Source organism: Protopterus annectens, chromosome 1.part1 (assembly GCF_019279795.1).
Source record: "Protopterus annectens isolate FY-2018-M chromosome 1.part1, PAN1.0, whole genome shotgun sequence".
NCBI lineage: Eukaryota > Metazoa > Chordata > Ceratodontiformes > Protopteridae > Protopterus > Protopterus annectens.
Window position 1 is genome coordinate 1,295,948,933 of NC_056726.1, and position 21,831 is coordinate 1,295,970,763.

General features: G+C 44.4%; 1 protein-coding gene across 2 annotated transcripts in view; it reads left to right on the forward strand.

Annotated features, from left to right (window-relative positions):
• Positions 1-21,831, forward strand: part of SLC22A23 (solute carrier family 22 member 23) — a 1,393,214-nt gene that overhangs the window by 1,327,220 nt on the left and 44,163 nt on the right. The gene's annotated exons all lie outside the window — the stretch shown is intronic.

A 21,831-nucleotide genomic window follows, 5' to 3' on the forward strand; every position in this document is an offset into this window, starting at 1 on the left:
TGGTGAGGTAACCCTATCTCATTTTCCACACAGACAGTTTCTTTGGGAACTAATCCTTCTCTTTAGCCTAAAATGGTATCCATGTTTACATTAAGCCAAACAATCCATCTCCCTGTTTTCTTTCCTTAAGCTAAAAATGAAGGAGAAAGGATACAACATATCTTGAATGTCCACAAACAGCTCAGGTACTATCTTGACAGAACTAAATATTTGATATCTTCAGAAATGTTGTTCATTTCTTGTGAAGGTAAGAGGAAGGCACAACCTGTAGCAAAGCAGACTATTTCCCATTGGTTGTCTAAAGCTATTGCGCTTTGTTATACTCACCACAACAAAACTATTCCAGGTAGGGGCAAGACCCCTGCACCAGCTATGGCTTTTTGGAAATGGTTGGATTCTAGAAGTATTATAGAAGCAGCATCTTGGTCCTCTGTATTTACTTTTACCAAAGTTTGATTCTTTCTCTAGGTTTAGATCAGACTTTGCTAAGACCAGGGGCTCCTGCAGTCTTCTCCTTCCACCTCCCAAATGTAGTAAGTTAGTGTAATCTACTCGTATAGCTAAGGCTACTACAACAGTGAGCAGTATGATGAACGTAGTACATTCATATAAGTAAACATACCATAATTGTAGATGCTTAAATGATCGCTGTTGCAGTAGCTGCTGCCTTCCTCCACCAACACCACCACCCCTGTTTTTTTCGGGTGTGTTGTATATGCCAGGGTGTGGACATTTATTTATTTTCTAACATTGTACTTTTAAGGCTTATCCTCTCTGTCTCACTGTCTCTCTTGGGTGAAAGCTCTGAAGGGCTTGGGGCCCAAACATGTCTTTTTAGTTGGAAGCTGGCCAGCTGTTATATCCTATGCAGGATATAACCCGTATAGCTAAGGCTACTTACTGCAGAAGTGATCATTTGAACATCTACTGTTATGGCAAGTTTACTTACACAGCTGTACTCAAAGTAAACACATAAGATGCCAGAATGCAGAGATGTTAGTACAGTGTAGCATGTGTGGAAAGTTAACTACACACACATCAGGATGACTTAATGAGGAGGTGTTACTATAGAGTAGCATGTGTACATGGTTAAGTATACAGACTGAATGACCAAATAAAGGAGGTGTTAATATACTGTGGGTACACAGTTAAGTACAAGATGACTGAATAAAGGCTTTAGTATTGTATACTATATGCACATAGTTAAGTACTGCATTATGTAAGGTGGTTTGTGACAAACTAAGCTACCACTGGAGTTAGCTTTGTAACTTAAAAAGTCATATTTTTTGATGAAACTCAGAAATTAAATGCTGTTTATATAAAAAAGTCAGTCTTCCAAGTCCAGTATAAATTCACCTCAGGCATATTTTTTCAGAGTATATCATTTTTTTTATTTGGTACAGTACATAACTCTGGCAGAGTACCTTGCAAAAGTGAAACAGTACATTTAGAGACCTGTAGTTAGCAGTGTAACTCTCTCCTCAATTCCTGCATCAGGGAACAGCAAAACAGTTTCACTTTCCATTCCAGCAGTAGGAAACAACACAGCAGGACCACTTAACCAACTGAAAATGCAGTAACAATGATTGCTTGTTTCTTCTGTCAATGTTTAGCACCCCCCCCCACACTCCTAGAGATACCTTCACCGAAAAAGCACTTTAGCGAAAGCATAATAAGATATAGGGAAAAATCAGGGGGGAATGGCTGTTGCTGAGATTATAGTACAGTGGGGATGAGGGAATATTCCCTTTTCCCCACTATAGTGCGATCTCGGAGTGAGAATATAAAAGTGGGGGGGTGCAGAGGGGCTTGCCCCCCTGCATAAATGTTAGTTATGTGTTTTTTTTTTGTTTGGTTGGTTTTCTTTTGGTGTTTATTTTGGGGACTTTAGCGAAAGCGCTTTTTCGGTTAAAAGCGCTTTCGCTAAAGTGTGATCGGTGAATGTGGATTTGCACTATTGAACTTTCGTTCAGTAGTCCTCGATCCACTTATACATGGTAAAGACACTACAGCAAGACTGAACATTAATGCCCACATAGACTCACACACACAGGACAAATACCCACACAAGATACATACAGCATTATAGCAAGACTGAACAGCAACACACAAGACAGACAGCTAGACAGACTCTTGCACACAGAACAGACACACACATGATAAAGACAGCACTACAGCAAGACTGTACACCCACGCAGACTCCCACGCACAGGACATAGACACACAAGACCAGGACAAAACTACTGCAAGACTGAACAGAGACCCCCACAAGACGAAGACAGCACTGCCACAGGACAGAACTGATAAGACAATAACAGCACTTTGGCAAGACTGAAACACACAGGCAGCATTAGATAAACTGACCCCATCACACAAGACAGACAGTTACTGACATGCAGAACAGTCACACTACAGAGACAGCCATGGAGAAGACTAAAGACACCCCTGGGATTCCGGATACTGGCTAAGGTTCTTGTCGCTCCTATAGTACTCTCTGGACTACATGAAAAGAGACATGGAAGAGGTCTCTGATCTTGTAGCCCAGGCAGGTATGACCCTAAGTCTGAGTAGCATTCTGCCATCACCCAGAATGATGCCGCAGTACAAGGACAAAATGATTGACTTCAACGATTGGCTAAGCTTCTGGTGCCATTCTAAAGGGATCCAGTATCTGTCTGCCTGGGATGACATGGTCAACAGACCACGATGCTTTGCCACAGATGGCCTGCTATCACCCCTGGGATTCTGGATACTGGCTAAGGTTCTTGCCGCCCCTATAGTGCCTTTTTTAGGCAAGGTTCAAATGACAAATTCACCACCATAACAGGAATAGGCAAGCAAAAACTGAGGGTGATGCTACTCAATGCTAGAAGTCTAAATCTCAAAATGCACTCACTCGAGGCACTCCTCAAAATGGAGAACATCGATATCTGTGCAGTGACTGAAACCTGGTTCAAGGCTCCAGAGAGCACTCCTGCACTATCCAGGCTATAACTTATACCACACTTTTCGGCCATGTAACCTGGACCGGAACACCAAAGGCGGAGGTGTGTCCATATTCATTAAGGATATCCACACCTCCAGGCTAGTTGCTCAGCATAATGCAGCCGAGGTTATCCAAGTGCAACTAACTCTGGGCAAAATTGCAATCCAAATTGAGGCTTGCTACAGATCACCAACCATGCTCCAGGATTCCCACTCATCTTTTCTTGATGTACTGGAAAATATTAGGGTTCAACCAAACACCCTAATAATGGGCAATTTCAACTACCCCACCATTAACTTGGAAAACTTCTCATGTACCAACTCCTTCACTCAACACTTTCTGGAAGTCATAAACTCCAATGCCCTGGATCAAATTATGCACACCCCCACCAGGGACAACAATATCCTAGATCTAGTCATTACCAACATGACTGACCGGTGTTCCACACCTGAAGTCAATGCCTCATTGGTCTGATCCGACCATAAGCTAATTACCCTAGATATCCACATCCTGCCCTCACCCCCACATTAAGGAAACCATGGTAAAAAATTTCTCCAAAGCCAACTTCATGCCTCTTATTACAGAAGTGGTGAACTTCATGACATCCATGCAGATGGACAATAGTTACGACTACTGAATCCTACATAATTGCGCTTTATAAGCACTTACATGAGTGCATAGATTGTGCTACCACAATGACCTCTTTTTTTCCTGGATTAGAACCCTTTTGTGATGAGGCGTGCCACATAGAAGGATTTCCTGACCACTGTGGTGATCTGATTATTAAAGGAGAAACTACTATCCACCTGGGTCCCAAGGTCTCTTATCAAACTTTTGGTGTTAAGTAGACTGCCGCCTATGTGGTAGTTTATGGGTACAGAGATTTTACCAAAGGGGGGGATTACAATGCACTTTTTGGCAATGAGCTTGAGGCCATGGCTCTGACACCAGGCATCTGTCTCAGTGAGGCCCTTCTATAGGATGTCCACATCATTTGGGGACTTGATTATGTCTCCTAGTTTGCAGTCATCTGTGAACTTCATTAGCCAGAGACCTTCTGTGTTAGCCTGTACTTCAGAGAAATACCATCATCTACGGGTTTGGTGACTGCTTCAAAGAAATCTATCAGGTTTAGGAGACATGACCTACCTTTCACAACCCGAATTGGATGGGGTCTAGAATTTGGAGGTTACCAATGTCTTTGTTTATAAGTTTCTTGATGATACGTTCCATGGCCTTGCCGATCAGGCTAATAGGGCGATAGTTCCCGGGGTCCATGGTGGCTCTACCTTTGTGGAGTGGGATAACTGTTGCTGTGCACCATTCAGTGGGCGCAAAGTCTGAAGTGAGGCTATGATTGAACATGGTACTTAGGTGGGGAGCCAGTTCATTCTGAAGTTTGTGTAAAACGCAGCCTGGGATGTTGTCCGGTCCCATGGATGCTGTGTTCTTCGCTTTAGAAAGTGTGTTTTTACCTGCGTAGTTGTGATTACAGGGACTCTGCATTCTTCTGGTATAGATATAGGCCCTTTAGGGAGTGAGAAGGGGGTAAAGTTAGCACTGAACCTATTTGCCAGGAATTTGGTAATATCAGTTGGATCTGTAAATTTCGTGCCATTGTGCTGTAACTCAGAGCAGATCTAGGTGTTGCCATTGAGATTCCTGACAGCTATAGAATGCTTTGTGTTTGTCCTTAGAATCAGTGGCAATTTTGTTTTCATAACTAGCTTTGGAGGATTTTATGAGGGATCTCAGCTTCTTATTGAGGCTGACCAGGGAGCTCCTCCACTCATGGGATTTTACTCTCTTTTGCAACAGTTTCTTTCTTCTGTTGTAGAGTTTGTTTATGGCAGGAGACTACCATCTGGCTTCCTTTTTTGGAGGATAGCGTCTTGGTTCTGTTAGGGATAGCATGTTCCATGCACTCGTGTAAGTGCTTATACAGTGCATTTGTGTAGGATTCAGCAGTCATAACTGTATTGTCCATTTGTATGGGTGTCGTGAAGTTCACCACTTCTGTCTTAAGAAGCATGAAGTTGGCTTTGGAGAAATTTTTCTATGGTTTCCTTAATGGGGGGTGGGGGCGGGATGTGGATATCTAGGGTGATTAGCGTATGGTTGGATCTGACCAATGCGTAGTTGACCTCAGGTGTGGAACACTGGTTGCTCATGTTGGTAATGACTAGGTCTTAGATATTGTTGCCCCTGGTGGGGGTGTGGATAAGTTGATCCAGGGTATTAGAAGTTATGAATTCCAGAAAGTGTTGGGTGAAGGAGTTGGTACATAAGTAGTTTTCCCAGTTAATGGTGGGGTAGTTGAAATCACCCATTATTAGGGTGTTTGGTTGAACCCTAAAATTTTCCAGTATATCAAGAAAAGAGGAGTGGGAATCTTGGGGCATGGCGGGGGATCTGTAGCAAGCTACAGTTTGGATTGCAGTTTTCCCATAGTTAGTTGCACTTGGATAATCTCAGCTGCATTATGCTGATCAACTATCCTGGAGGTGTGGACATCCTTAATGAATATGGACACACCTCCACCTTTAGTGTTTCGGTCCAGGTTAGATTGCCGAAAGGTGTTGTATGAATTATTGCCTGGTTATGCAACTTTCTTTGACCTACCCAGAGTGCATAATGACAAATGTTAGCATTCTGAACACATTCTAAGGATAGTATTTTCCAGATTACACAGAAACAACTCCACGGTGGTGCAGCAGTTAGCGTTGCCACCTCACAGCAAGAGGTTCTCCAGTTCGATCCTCGGCTGGGGTACCTTCTGTGCGGAGTCTGCATGTCCTCCCTGTGGTCATGTGGGTTTCCTCTGGGTGCTCCGGTTTCCTCCCACATCCCAAAGACATGCTATAGGTGGATTGGACACTCTAAATTGGCCCTAGGTGTGAGTTTGTGTGTGTGCCTTCTGTGGAAGGTTGGGCGCTGGGCTGGCAACTCGACTCTGTAAAACTCCACTTCCAATTATGAGCGGACAGGTGATCTGCTGTGGCGAACCCTAACCAGGAAAAGCCGAAAGAAGAAGAAGAAGACACAGAAACAACTCACATGACAATAGTAGAACATTAGCCATCATATTTACTTAAATGGACCCACTGAGGAAACCCTCAACTTTGAGGTGCCCATTGCCACAATATGTGAAATACAAACTCCAAGCTAGCCAACCGGTGTAAACAATATGTGTCTTAACTTTAGGCACAAGTTACAAACCTACAACCTTTCCCTTAACACACTGACACTTGCCACCTCTGTTTACAAAATACAGCCACTAACTATAAGTTACTATTGTGTATTACTCTCTAAGTATCCTCTACTGTATTGCACTGCTGTTTCTACAAAAAGTCATAATAAAAGGAAATCACCCAAACATATTGTCTATAACCAGCTAGCACTACATCTTGATATGAAAGGCCACTGCAAAATGCACTCAGGTTAAGCAGAAAAACTGAAGCTGCCACACCAAGTCTATTAAGAGCTACACAATCCATGCTGCAATGCACAGTCAAAAAGTGACCAGTTGATTCCATCTTGCACTGTGGGCAGAACTAAGGAGAAATGAGGACCAGTAGGCAAAAGAACTGTGGTGCAGGCATATAAACCAGAAATGGATTAGGTTCCAAAACGTCATGTTAATATGACTGCAGGCACAAAAGAATGAGCAGCTTAATACTAAATGCTGTTATAAGGACAAGATATACAGTAGACACAACTGAGATGTATTACAAAATGTCTATTGACATCTGTTACTGTTATACCGCAGGCCGAAAACCTGCTAACAGTAACCAGTAGGGAAAAAGAACTGTAATGTAGGCAATAGGCACAGATGAATTGCATTACAAAATACATATTGCATAACGATTTCCACGAACATTGGTTACTAGAAAGACTGAAGAATGATTGTGACTAACCAGCAGGTAAAAAACTTAGGCCCAAATTATGGTTTTAAGTTAGACTTAAAATGTGGATATTACAAGCTCTCTGGAACAGGTGACTAAAGTCTAAAGAACAAATAGATAGAAAGTCCCAAGTTAAGGGGAACACACCAAGCTATGAGACAAGAAGAAAGTTATGGAGCAAAAACAAGACATTTCCAAAAACTATTCCCACTTTACTCACAAACCAGCCAAAATTCAGGAATGCAGTGTCACAGTGACAGGCACTGCATAACATGTACAACATTTTTATACACCTATCCACTACCTCTCAGTCTCTTGGCACACAATTTTGAACAAACCAAAATCATTGGTAGAACAAAGGAGTAAAATCATAGACTTGCTAGATTGCCTCATTTATGAGGGAGACAGACATTCCCCACAAACCCCCCTTATCACAAGAACTTTGGGCAAAATTGTAAATCCAGGGAATGTGCCATGCATTACATGGAGGATATGAAATTTGAAGTGAATTTTGCTAGTAGCTTCAGCCCTTAACATTGTGCTATATAATCATTTTGTGAGAGAGGAACAGACATACAAATATCATGCAAACATTCTACAACATTTTCCCAGCCCCCCCCCCAACCCCTCATCACAATAATTCTACTGGATAAAGCAAAAATAATTTTAGAACAAATGCATAACGTCAAGGACACTTTAAAACACTATGATAAACTTAGAAAGATACTATAATAGCAGGACTTGCATTAGCGTGCATTAAAACAGTACATTCTGCAGAATTCTCACAGCCCCCCAATGCCTCAGCAAAATAATTCTAGGTAAACTAAACAAACTAAAAAATGAGACAAAGGCATAACATTAGAGATTTAAAACAATGTACTTGTCTACGAAAAGATGCTAGAACAGATTTTGCAGGAGGATGCATTGCATGAACCCACATTTTTGTTGAGGAACAGAATAAAATTACCAGGCAAACATCTAAACATTGTGCCTCACCCCTCTCCTAACCTAACCACTTGCCAATTCTAGACCAACATAAAGGGTAGTTTTAAACATTGCTGTAGTAAACCTGCATGAAGCAAAACCACCACAAAACAAAGGCATTAGATTAGGGATTTAAAATAATGGCCTTATGAACTAAAATGATGCTAGAATAGGATTTCGCAGTCGCATTTCTTGTGTGACCCACATTTTTGTGGAAGAACAGACCAAAAATAATGAACATCTGGACAGGGTGCAACATTCTCACAGGCCCTATCAACCTCCTAACATCTTAGCATAATTCCCGACACAACTAAAAGTAACTGCAGAACAAAGGCATAACATCAGAGAAAGTTAAAAAAAAAACTTGGATAACAAAACACTGTTTGCATTAGCATGCATTAAGTTATCAGTACATTCTGCAGAATTTTCACAACAACCCCAATGTCTCAGCACAAGAATTCTGGATTAAGTGAAAAAAAATAAAAACAAGATAAAGGCATAACATTAACAGTGTGCTTATAAACGTTGCCGGTATACACAATACTAGCATAACATGGTCTGCATTAGTATACATTAAAACATCATCTGTACATTCTGCAACATTCTCACAGCCACTGTCCCCCACTACCAATCTTTCAGCACAATTATGAATAAAACAAAAATAAAATAACGAACATTCTTGTGCAAGACTGACTAAAAAGACTACATCAAATCAGGACATTAATTATCACAGACAAGCCTCCCTTTCTCAACCTGTCTTGCAAAAATGAAAAATTACTTATTACTCAGGGCCGGATTCACGATGGCTTGCACGGAGTCTACGAGTAGAGTAAGACTCCATGCAGCCATCATGCCCGACGAGCGATCCACGAACAGCCTGTAGGGGCATGTAAGAGAGATCCTAACGCATCTCCTACACGGAGAGAGCTGTGATATGCAAATTACCTCACTTGCAGCCGAAAGGCAAGCAAATGAGGTAAATTTGCGATCCAGGAAGCAGAAACCTGTCCGAGTAGGAGACGTGTTCGCTGCAGAAATGTACTCAGTTGACAACTGAGTACCGTTCTGCAAATAGCACAATGGAGCCTTGTGAGCTCCAAATAAAGGTTGCATATGGTTGAGGAAGCATGACAATGGCCAAATATACGGCCATTGGAAAGTTTCCCTGATGCAAAATTAAAATAAAAATATTTTTTTTTTCAGCGATTTCTGATGTTTAAGTGTAGCGCAGCGCAAATGGGGTGCGCTATAAAAATCATAAAATAAGGCAATAAAAGCCACAAACATGGAATTTATGAAAATTGTCAAATTTCAATGTAAGGGAATAGCAGGCTGAAGACAACATGGCCACCGAGTAGGGGTTGCTAAGGGGAGAAGCCCAGTCTAAGACATGTAACCAAGCATTAGTAGGCAATCCTATGTAAATGAGTGTTAGGATAGTGAATCTCACTTTTACATAGCAAATGAGCACAGTAAGTGGAGTGTAGGAGTAGGATATGGGGAGGAACCGAGTAGGAGATAGGTGACATCACAAGGGGTGTGTGTATGAAAGTAGTGCAGCTCATTGGAGGACAGTGGCATCTGTTAGGTGTCAGTTAGACATCATGGAAAGAGATGTGTCAACAGGTAGGCCAGGGAAAGCCAAGAAATGGAAGGTGTATACTGTGGATAACACCAAAGTTTCTTGCTGAGCGGGTATGTGCACGTGTGCACGCCTTTAAACCCGAGTAAGACAGAGTGCGCGTGTGAAAGCGTGAGTGCGCGTGTGTAAGCTGGAGTAAGCATGTATAAGGCTGTTTAAAGACCTGTAAGCATGTTTGCGCTGGTGTGCGCGTGTTTTAGCCCGAATAATCAAGTTTTAGTTCGTCTAAGCATGTATGCTCGTGTGTGAGCTGCTGTGAGCATGTTTGCGCTTGTATGCGCGTCGCTCCCCCTGAGGAAACAGAAAGGAAAAAGGAAGCACAACAAATAGCAGGAAGCTACCAGGTGATACTAGTAGAGCTAGCAGGTGAAAACAATCCAAATCAGGCAATAACACAGGCAGAGCACTAGCCTAGCCCAGCCGAGCACTTAAAACTCTGCAAACAACAGTGCAGTTTGTTTCTCACAAGAGACACTGAAACACTGGAGTATGCTACTAGAAGTGAAAACTGAAAAAGCTTCACTCAGACAAAAAAATGCTAGGGGCTGCCATTGCTGTTATAAGATGGCATATGCAACATGCTGAGGGTGGTGACAATGCAAATGCTGCCGGACAACCCACAGTGAGGAGACGGAGAAGAGTGTACAGGCCCAGGGTCACCTACCAGGGGTTACATGAGCTGGAGATAGTGGAGCACTATAGAGTGGGCAGAGACCTCCTGCAGCAAATTGTGGAGCTGTGCAGGCCACGCCTCACACACAGAACCAACAGAGGGGAACCCATCCCAGTGGAAACCAAGGTATGTGTTGGCCTAAGAATACTAGCAACAGGTACCTTTCAGAGACCAACTGGTGATATGATGGGGATATCACAGGCATCAGCATCCAGGGTACTGCACAAGTTCCTGGATGCCATGTCAGCACATGTCAGTGATCATGTATATTTCCCCAATGCCCGTGAGGTATTGGCCAGCAATATGAGTCTCTTCCAGCAAGTAGCAGAATACCCTGAGGTAGTGGGTGCAATAGACTGCATGCATATACACATCAAAGCACCAGCCCGTGAGCGGGGTAGGGCCTACATTAACCACAAGGGCTTCCCCTCCGTCAACTGCCAGGTCGTGTGTGATGCCCAGGGCATAATAATGAATGTGTGTGCTGGCTGCCCTGGAAGCTACCATGATTCCCATATCTGGCATCTGATGCAGCTGTACCAGACATTTGCCAATGAGGACATCCCACATGGTCACTTAGTGGGGGATGCTAGCTGTGCACTGGAGCCGTGGCTGATGACACCCATCAGAAATGCACACACACCTGAACAAGAATGCCATAATGAGGCACACGCACAAACACAAAATGTAATTGAGCGAGTGTTTGGGTTGCTCAAGTCACGGTTCCGGTGCCTGGACACATCTGGTGGAGCCTTGCAATACTCACCAACTACATGTACCCATATCGTCATGGTATGTGTTATGCTACATAATATGATCCTGTGAAAACAGCTGCAACAGGACCAGCATAGGCCTGGGCCAAACAGCCCCCCACCAGTGCCAAGGCCATCACAGGCAGAGCGTGACTCGGAGGAGGAACAACCTGAGCCTGCCACAGTAGGCAGACGGAGGCATTTCCAGTATTCCTTGGCCTTGGCAAAGAGGCAGCGCATAGCACATACACTGGCTCAATAGGAACCCTGGAAATGATAACTCTCTCTGACTCGCACATATAGTAAAAGGGATGCCTAACTTGACACTACCTGTTGCCAAACATGTATAGGGAGTGCAGTATGTGCATCTGACATAGGCAGCCCTGCAGCACCACCTGAGGCATGATTGCCATGTGTTAAGCAATGTAAGGTAGTGCTAAACAGCATTTACCACCATGTTGTATATGCAAACTTGATGACCTTCAGTAGCATCCTACCCTCACCAAACATGAGGCCACAATATGAAGACAAGATGATCAATTAGAACAATTGGCTTAAGTATTGGCGTCAGTGAAAGGGGATTCAATGCCTGTCAGCCTGGGATGAGATGCTCGACAAGACATGATGCTTTGCTAGGGATGGATTTCACCTATCACCTGTGGCCTATTGGATATTGCCAAAGGCTCGTGTCACCCCCATAGTGTCTTTTCTAGGTAAGGCTCAAAACACAAACCCACCTCCATAGGTATCACAAGGGATAAGAAAGTATAAGTAATGCTACTCAATGCCAGAAGTCTAAACTGCAAGATGCACATGCTCCAAACACTCCTCAGCATGGAGAATGTTGATATCTGTGCAGTAACAGAAACCTGGTTCAAGGCTCCCAAGAGCACCCTAGCATTCACAGGTACACCTCATGCCATGCTCTACAGCTGCAAAACATGGAACAAATTATAAAAGGAGGGTGAGTATCAATATTTGTCAAATATACCCACACCCCCAGGTTGGTAGCACAGCATGAAGCATCAGAGACTACCCATGTGTAACCAACAGTGGGTAAAACCGCCTTCCAGTTCATAGCCTGCTACAGACCACCCTCCTAAACCAAGGAACCACACTTGGCCGACTGGAGAACACATGAAAATATGAAGATCTCCCCAAACACCATTATATTGGGCGGCTTCAACTACCCAAACATACACTGGGAGCATTACCCTAGCTTCCCAGAATTTATAAACCAAAATGCTATGGAACAACTTGCTACACTCCCACAAGAGGGGAAAATATACTGGACCTGATCATAACATGGGGACTCTATGCCCAAGGCCAGAAGTGTATCCCTCACTGGTACGATCACACCAGATAGTAATCTCACTGGATATTCACATCCCCACCCCAGCCCATGGCCAGAAAACCACAGTGAAAAATGTTCACTAAAGCATATGTCACACACCTCAAAACTGAGGTGGAATCCTTCACAGCCCCTGTGTCTGTGGAAAATACGGCCCAGACCTCATAATCCTTTATAAACGCATTCTATGAACACGGTCAGGAATGCATGGATCATGCAATCCCAAATAAAACCAAGACCCAATCCTCCAAAGGCAGGCATCCTGTTTGGTGGACCCCAGCCATAAACAAACCATACAATACAAGGAGGAAGCTACTATATGATAGATCCAAATCACAAAAAGGGAAGCCATCTCTGACCAGTATTATTGAAAAACAACGTCCACACATAAAATTGTCTAAGGCCATCTGTGAGATAAAAATCGTACAGGACACCAAGGATAATCACAAGGCATTCTTTACTTATTGTAGGAACCTGTGTGGGAATCCCCAGGTATGTTCAGAATTAGTCCAAAATGACAAACAATGCAACAAACCCACAGACATTGCCAACATCCAAGCCGACAGGTTCAGTGCAAACTCCCCCCCCTCCCCACCAAAAGGGCAAATATCTATCCCAGCAGAGTGATGGCCCCTGACATCGCAGATGCTCAGGTAACAGCCAGCCTCTCCAAAGCAAAACACGCAGCATCAATGGGACCAGACGGTGTCCTGGGCTGTGTCCAACATGAACCCCAAGAAGAATTGGACACACACACAAAACCACTGTTCAATGTCAGCCTTAATACACGATATGTACCCAAAGAGCAGTGTACAGCAACAGTGGACCCTCTCCACAAAGGTGGTGCCTCAACGGATACTGCAAACAATCGCCCCAGAAGCCTGACTAGGTTGGTCTGCAAAGCTATGGAAAGGATCATCATGGACCTCAGAAATAAACATATTGGGGGCACACAGATACTGGATCCTACCCATTTTGCCTTTGTTAAGGGCAGATCCTGCCTCTTAAACCTAGTTGAGTCATTTGAAACAGTCACCAAAGCCATTGACGAGGGGATGGTGGTCCACACAGCCTACCTGGACCTTGCAAAAGCCTTCCATACAGTACCCCACTTGGTCATCATAGATAAGATCATCAGCTTCAATAGAAACCCCTATGTCACTAGATGGGTTGCAAACTGGCTCAAGGACAGAACCCACATGGTCTGAAATGCTGGAGCCATGTCAGACCACAAACCAGCTACAAGTGGCATCCCACAAGGCTCAGTCCTGGGACCTCCCTTGTTTGGTATATATTTCTCAGAGGTACAGGCCAACATAGAAGGACTCTTGGTGAACACGTTTGTAGATGACTGCAAACTGGGCACCATAATCGACCCTCCAGCTGACACAAGCATCCTACAAAAGGGCCTCATAGAAACAGACAACTGGTGCCAGAGCCATGTCCTCAAGCTAAACACAAAACAGTGTATAGTCCTCTCCTTTGTCAAAAACTAAGTGCCCACAAATTACTACATATGTGGTAACCCATTAAGTATGGAAGAAGTGATAAGGGACCTGGGGACCCAAGTCAATAGCAATCTCACATTCGACAACCATGTGGCCAAAGTGTTCAGAGAAACATTTCATATAGCCCACCGAATCATGAAGGTAATCACATCTACATCAGTGGAGGTCATTGTGCCTCTTAACTCATCCCTCATCAGGCCCATAATTGAGTACAATGCCCCTTGTGGGATATACCTTTTCAGACACCTGCAGCAGCTGGAAAGACCACAAAAGTACCTCACCAGGAGGATCAAAGGCTCAAACACATGCCAGTCACTGCCCGGTTAAAGAAACTGCAGCTCCACTCAGTGGCATACTGCCTGCCCAGAGGCGATCTGTGCTAGATGTATAAAGCCTTGTCCAACCTGGAATCAATGGACATGCTGCACCTTGGAAAATCAGAATCCCATCAAGCTATGCGCTCAAGAGACCTGAACCTCAGGACTGAAATAAATAGGACATGCTGGAGTGACAGATCCATAACCCAGAGGCTTCCCCCACTCTTTAGTAAAATCCCACTCCAGGTTAGCCAGAGTCCCTCATTGACTCTCTTCAAGAGGAATCCTGATGAGTGGATGGGAGATTGTAGGTTTACCCTGGGTATCACTTCTATGTCACTGTTAGCCAGAGGCACAGTATACTAACCATGAAAAATGTAATGGCAAACTCTACTTACAATGTGTGTTGAAAGCCAAACTCACTCTGGCTAGGATTATAAATGCCCTAGGGCAGATAGCCTAGTATGAACCTATGAACAGAATCACACACACCAAGTAGTACAACTGTGGTCACTGTGGAGTAATGTTTGCCAATGTCCACCCAAGTTGATGAATACACAGCAATGTCGGACAAGCCTGGTTTAAGTAGGCCATAGCTGAACAAAATGCAACATGCTCATAGTTGCCCAACTGGCCCTTAACTAGTCTGGTCTGCTCAGTATGAGCATTTACAGCAGTGATGGGACTCAAACCCATGATACTGTGCACCATAGTGAAAGTACTGAACCACTACACCATGACAGTATTGCAGTGTTCAGCCAGTATGAGAGAATGTTGCCAAGTCTTTGCAAACTATCCCATGGAAACCCTGCAAGCACAGCATAATCCCTGTTGAGTTATGACACAAAGGAGTCTGGCAGTAAGAACACAACATGACTTCCAACACACACAGTATTAATGTCAATATTGGTCATGTTCACATACAACCACAAATGTAGTGGACTTCAGATCACAACATATGGAAAGGTCACACTGAGCATGCTCACACACTTTGATAAATGAGACACATGTCAGGCAACAAACCATGGAAAGCCTGAACTGGGCATGCTCACACACTTAGGCCATGTCTGAGTATAGCAGTCAGTCACACATATCTGGCAGTTGTATGTGTTAAGCCAGGAACCTCCCACGATCCAGCAATCCACCCTGTGCACACAGTTAATTGACAACAGACACATATATTAATATACCGGAACCCTGTCATGATCAAACATGTTACGCAGATACACACGTTGTTCACAGAAACTGTGAAAGCTACGGCAATAAAGACCTGCAAACAGTAGCAGGAACAAATATTGTGCATCCCAAACATAAACATAGGTGCAGAGGTGAATACTAGGCTGTCTGCCCTGGGGAATTCATAAGCCTAGGCAGAGTGTATTTGGCATCTGCCTCCCCAGTAGAGTAGCCTACTGTGCCTCTGTAAAGTAGGTCACAGAAGGCACCCTTTAAGGCTACTTTGCAATTTCCCATCCATACGGCTGTATTTTGCTGGAAGAGGGTTGGTGAGGGGCTATGTCTAACTTTAATTGGGATTGAATTCCAGAGTGAGGGGAGCCTGTGAGTAATGAATCTGTCCCTGCAGCATGTCCTATTTATGTTTGTGCTGAGGTTTATGTCCCTGGAGTGTGTAGCTGTAAGGGTCTTGAATGTTATGAGGTGGAGCATGTCCATTACTTCTGGGTTTGAAATGGCTGTGTACGTCAGGCATGGATTACCTCTGAGTAGGCGTTAAGCAACAAAGTAGAGCTGGAGATCCTTTAACTGAGCAGCATTGGACATCTGTTGTAGCCCATGATTCTTTTGGGGAGGTACTGTTGTGTTCACTGTAGTTGCCACAGGTGTTGGGTAAGGTACACCCCAAAAGGGGCATTGTAGTCAAACATGGTCCTGATGAGTGAGTAGTAGAGGGCCACAATGACCTCACATGATCTACATGCAAACACCATGTCAGAAGGAGGGCTATACAAAGTTCTTAGCAATGACTCTCTGTCAGTGTGATTAGCAAAGGAGAGGTTATGATCTATCTGGGTCTGTGGGATATTGCTCTGTTATGTAGTAGCTTCCTCCTTCTGTTGTACAGCTTATATATGGCTGGGGTCAACCAGACAGGTCTCCTGTTTTGGAGGAGTCATGGTTTTATGTGGGATAGCATGATCAATGTATACCTGCAGCTGCTCATACAATGCATTTGTAAAGAATTCTGCAGATTGGTCTGTATTAACCTCCAGCACAGGGCCTCTGAAGTATTCCACCCCAGTCTTCACAAGTGCAAAGTCTGCTTTTGAGAAATTCTTTACAGTGATTTCCTTGGCTGGGTGTGGAGACAGGATATGGATGTCCAGGGAAAGTTGATCATGGTCTGATCTTAACAATGACAGTTCTATCTCTGGTGTGGAACATAGAGTCCCCATGTTGGTGATGATCAGGTCCAATATGTATTCCCCCTAGTGGGTGTGGTGATGGGTTGTGCCATAGCACATGGATTCACAAATTGTAGTGGCTGTAGGGTGATGTTGAGGGCTTGAGTAGTATCGCCAGTCAATATTTGTGTACCTGAAGTCATCCACTGGAATGGTGTGTGTGAAGACCTTCATATCTGACACTGTTCCCAGGAAAGCCAAGTGTGGTTACTGGGTATGGGTGGGTGGTCTGAACTACACACCAAACCAAAAGGCAGTTTTGCACAATGGTAGGTGTATATGTATGGCCTGTCATGCTTAGTGCAGTGGGACCAACCCAGAGGTGTGTGTATCTGTGATGTATATGGATACACCCCCTACTTGTGTTCTGTGTCACAAGTCCTGTGGTCACAAAGCATGGTATAGAACATAACCTGGCAGTGCCAGTGTGCATATGTGACCCTGAACTAGGTTTCTGTGAATGCACAGATATTGTTATCCCCCATACTGAGGGATAGTTAAAGATGTACATTCTTCTTTGGAAAGACTGATGATGTCAGCACCCTATAAGTACAGCAGGAGAAGGGAAATCATCCAGTAATGTGAATAGCACGCTGTGCTAATGCGTCTGTCTCAAGTATCATAACATAGTTAGGTAGGGGTTTGAATCCTGCAAACGCTGTGTGTGGGTGGGGGGGGGCAGGGGTGTGTGTATGTCTGCAATTCTTTATGAAAGGAATGGCCATTTTGAAGACTGGGATAACACACTAAAAGATGTACATTATTCTTTCAAAAGACTAAATGTCAGCACCCTATAAATACAGCAGGAGAAGGGAAATCATCCAGAAATGCAAATAGCGTGCTCTGCTACTGCATCTCTCTCAAGTGCCATAACCTAGTTAGGTAGGGGTTTGAATCCTACAAATGCCATGTGTGCGTTTGTCACACAGTTTGTGAATGTGTTGTGTGTTTTGCTTTCATTATTGTATGACATATTATTATAACAGTAATTGCCATGCACACATCAGGTATATGTTTGCCACATACAGATATGTACCTGTGACCTATAATAGTTCCTATGTGTGAAGCCTGCCCCATATGAATACAGTTGTTACCTTTGCCACCATGTGCCACAGCTTACCAGACCTTAGGCCATACATGTATGTCGGTGACAATGCAAGCTACTGCAGTGATCTGTGTCCTAGGCCAACTATGTGACACACACCCATGAAAGCTTTGATAGATTAATGTGGGTGACAGTTCATGTCTGCAGTATATGTCAGACATGTTAAAACACAGCAAAGTCTGTGAGTGATGGCCATCCAGTGTAGGTGTATGGCAACTGTTGCCGATATGCATACAGACACCTTCTTGCTTAGGTGATACACAGAGGGACTGCAGAATACCTTTGGAAATGTGAATATCACAGGATAGACAAGATAACACCTGTCCACATGTACACACCATTACCCGTTCTACATGATGGGTGCTACCACCTACATGGTACTATTGGAATACTATGTTAACTACATGCTGATGACAATGCCACAGTAGCATTACAGCAATATACCATGGCTTGGACAACAGGTATCTGTCCATATGATACCCTTGTGGTGGTTAGGTGTGTCATGTGTAGAATGCATTGTAGGCCACTGTATGTATTTTCAGTCATGGATGGACATATCCATAGTGTGTTGGCATGTACATGAGACTGCTATATGCCAAAGGGTATTGTTCCCAGGGATGTGTGGGGCTCAGTAACAATGGCTACTGGTATAGTGTAGTACTGCAGGGATATCACTGACACCAGGTTCCTACTTCTGTGTATCAGTTGAGAAGACATCATGTAATGACCACTGAATGTCAGGCTATGTAAGCTGTGTATACTACCAGAATGCAGACCATTGACATGTGGAAACCATATCACCCACAGCATACTGTCAAACCATGTCATGTTCCATGCTGACCATATTCACAAATGTACACCTGCAAATCGGTGTTGCAAACATCACACATGTACTGTCCACACCCCAACACATGCAGGCACAGGTACACACAACAGCCATGTGGCACATGTGCAGACAGTACACTTTGGCAATTAACACTGGTGTATACAAAACTGCAATGACAAACATAGTTAATGCATCATGCATGCTCGAATCTACCCACAACAATATCATTACACTGTACTGTTAACAACATGATAATATTACTACAGTGCTATGTAGTCACCCTGTGCATCAGTACCATGCTATCCTGTTCCAGCATCAATGTTACAAATGGCAGGAGGTGGCACAGTTTCATCATATGCACAGGGTGTGTACTTGGTTTGCCAGAGTCTGCCATTGACACATCCAATCAACATGTCTGTGTGTGTGTGTGTTAGTGAGGGACAACAGTACAAGATGGGGCAACGTTGCTGCGATTTGTGTGTGTATGTGTTAGCCCTAGGTGTTAGTATTATGTGTGTGTGTGTGTGTGTGTGTATATGCATGCACACAGTTCCACCATGTGGCTGCCATATACGGGTGTCTGTGGACAGCCACAGACTGTACCTGCCAGGTCATACAGGTCACTGTCTCTGGCCACTGACATGGTACCTGTGCCTGGTAGGGGTGCTACGGACAGTATCAGGTACTAAGCCAGACTGGGTACTGTCATCAGAAGCAGTGGGTTGTTGACTGGACACATGTCCCTGCTGGGACTGTCCAGAGCCACGTGCACGTGGTCTTCTAGGACGGTGTAATGACAGCACAGACCCAGCATTGCTGGGGCTGGTACTGGCACTATGGGAGCGGCTGCGGGTTTGTTGTCGTCTGCAATGACTGGCAGTTGATAATGTTGCTGGCAGACATCCACATCGACGCCTCAACCGTCCTGCACTGTCCTGGCTCCTGGACATGTAATTGTGGGACAGATCTAATGTGTCCTCTCAATGTCTATCAATGACCTCGTTGATGTTATGGATGGCAGACGCAACGTCACGCATAGTGTTATTCATAGCGGTGTGATGTGCTCTAAGCTCCCTCAGACCCTGTCTGGTGTACCGTTCCATACATGCCTGTGCCTGCATTACAGCCCGGAACATAGCTGTGGTTGATAGACCTCTGTGGGCACGTCTGACAGGGGCAGTACGACCACGGATGCTCCTACGAGAACCCCTGGACATCTGTCTGTGTGGTACCATGTCAGGAATCTGGCCAGGGGATACATGTGCCAATGATACCACACTACCCTGATCAATGCCCACTGTATACTGTCCCTCAGCTAAGGACATTGGTGACAATGGATGTATCGGCAGGATGACTGTGCGCATTGATGGGGTTGACTGCTGTGTACTGTCAATTGGATGACCAACGACAGACCCTGTCACACCTCCCTGTGCCATTACACATGTATCATCATTAGCACTATCCCCAGCAGTGGCTTCAGGTTCCCTGCTGCACTCCACCAGAGCAACATCAGAACCTGTGACAGGAAGATAGGAAACACAGTTTACAAATGTGTACACGATATTAGCACACAGATGCACATGCAAACAGGCGCACATGCACACAGGCGCACATGCACACAAGCACACAGGCACACTCCTCAGTACAGCAGATACAAACACAGACATACCTGCAATCCAACACATACAAAATACTGTTTTAGGGTGGGTGACCATTTCACAAGGAAAAACATCACTGCACATGTGTCAGCATGCAAGTTATGTGTTGCACAGGAACATGCAGTGCAAGTGTAGACAGCCCTTGTTAATAACAGTATACGTGTACTTGATGCTTGTGTGTAGTTGTTCAGTGATTGTCTCCACCCTGGGACACAATGTGTACAAGGACATAACAATGTTGTGCAAGTGTTACAAGCTGTGGGTGCATAGATTTGCACACACACACACACACGACGGTGCTACACAATAACAGCTATGTGTACTTTTGTGGTCAGTGGAACTGGATGTGGTGTAGTAACGTGAGTCATGATCAACATGCTTCTTGTGGTCAGTCAACAATAATAATGTGTGCCAGACAGGCAGCTAGCATGCTGTACCTGAAGTGCAGTAACATGACTACATCCACAATTACACAGCCACTTGTTACATGGGTGTGTAAGGTGGCCAATAGTGAGCATTGCCTAACATGAATGTATTATTTGTTCCAGACTGTTGCACAAAGACATGATAGGCCTCTACCCCTCAGGTATATTATGTGTGCTGCGTAGATAAGTGGGATGCTGAAGGCTGGCCATACAGCAGATGTCATAATTGGACATGTGTAGCAGGCTAAGGTGTAGTGTGTATGCTAAACATGTGTGTGTTGTGTACATGTGTATCTGGTGTGCCTATACAAAGTCCAGTACTGTGTTGCTACACGTGTGTCATGCTCTGTGTATTGCATGTGAGTGAGGCAGCTACTGAGAATAATGGGATATGCATAGTCTCACAGCAAACATGCACAGCATGCATTATGTGTAGGTGTGTTACATATGCACACACTACACCTCCATATGACATGCACATGTCATTAGAAATAGTATTGTTATTACACACTCACCAGCATGGATTGGCTGCCTTGCTGTCACTCCAGAGGGACCTGCAAACATATGAGAGTGATTGCCAGTGGCTACAACTGTGCCTTTGATACTGTGAGTATGGTGTAAAGTACAGTAGTACAACAGGTGGCTTTCACAGGTGTACAGATTATGCTCAGAATATCAATCTTGCAGAAGATTGGGCAGGTTAACAGCTACACAAACAGTACACATCTCACACATGCATAGACTACCAGTACAGAGAACAGTCAGCTAGATATGGGATGTTACCTGCACACTCTATTTCAACATGCTGGGTGGCTCCGGCCTCCATGATGACACATGATTGTGGATGTTCTTGTTGTTGGCCTGGAGCCACAACACGTAGGAGATACTCCTCCACACTGGTGAGGGGTGGATAGGTACCCCACCACCTGTGGCAAGCTGTTGTCTGTGGATATCAGACGCATGCTGCCGGACATGTCTAATTAAATCACTGCAGTGATGGCGTACCTGCTCATATGTCCGGTTATGCATGCCTATGTCATTTACCCGACGGACAAGTTCTTGCCACAGTGCAGCCCTCTCATGCTGGTTCTGGCTGGTCCTGGAAAACAGCACAGAGTAATTATGCACCAGGCTCTGGTGGATCTCCTGGTCCTCTGCTGCTGTATACGGTGGGTTTCTCTGATGTACCATCACCCTGGAAGGAAGGAAAAGAAAAATATGTGAGCAAGTCATGTGGCACACTTAATATTCAAATGTACTAATATCACTTCACTGC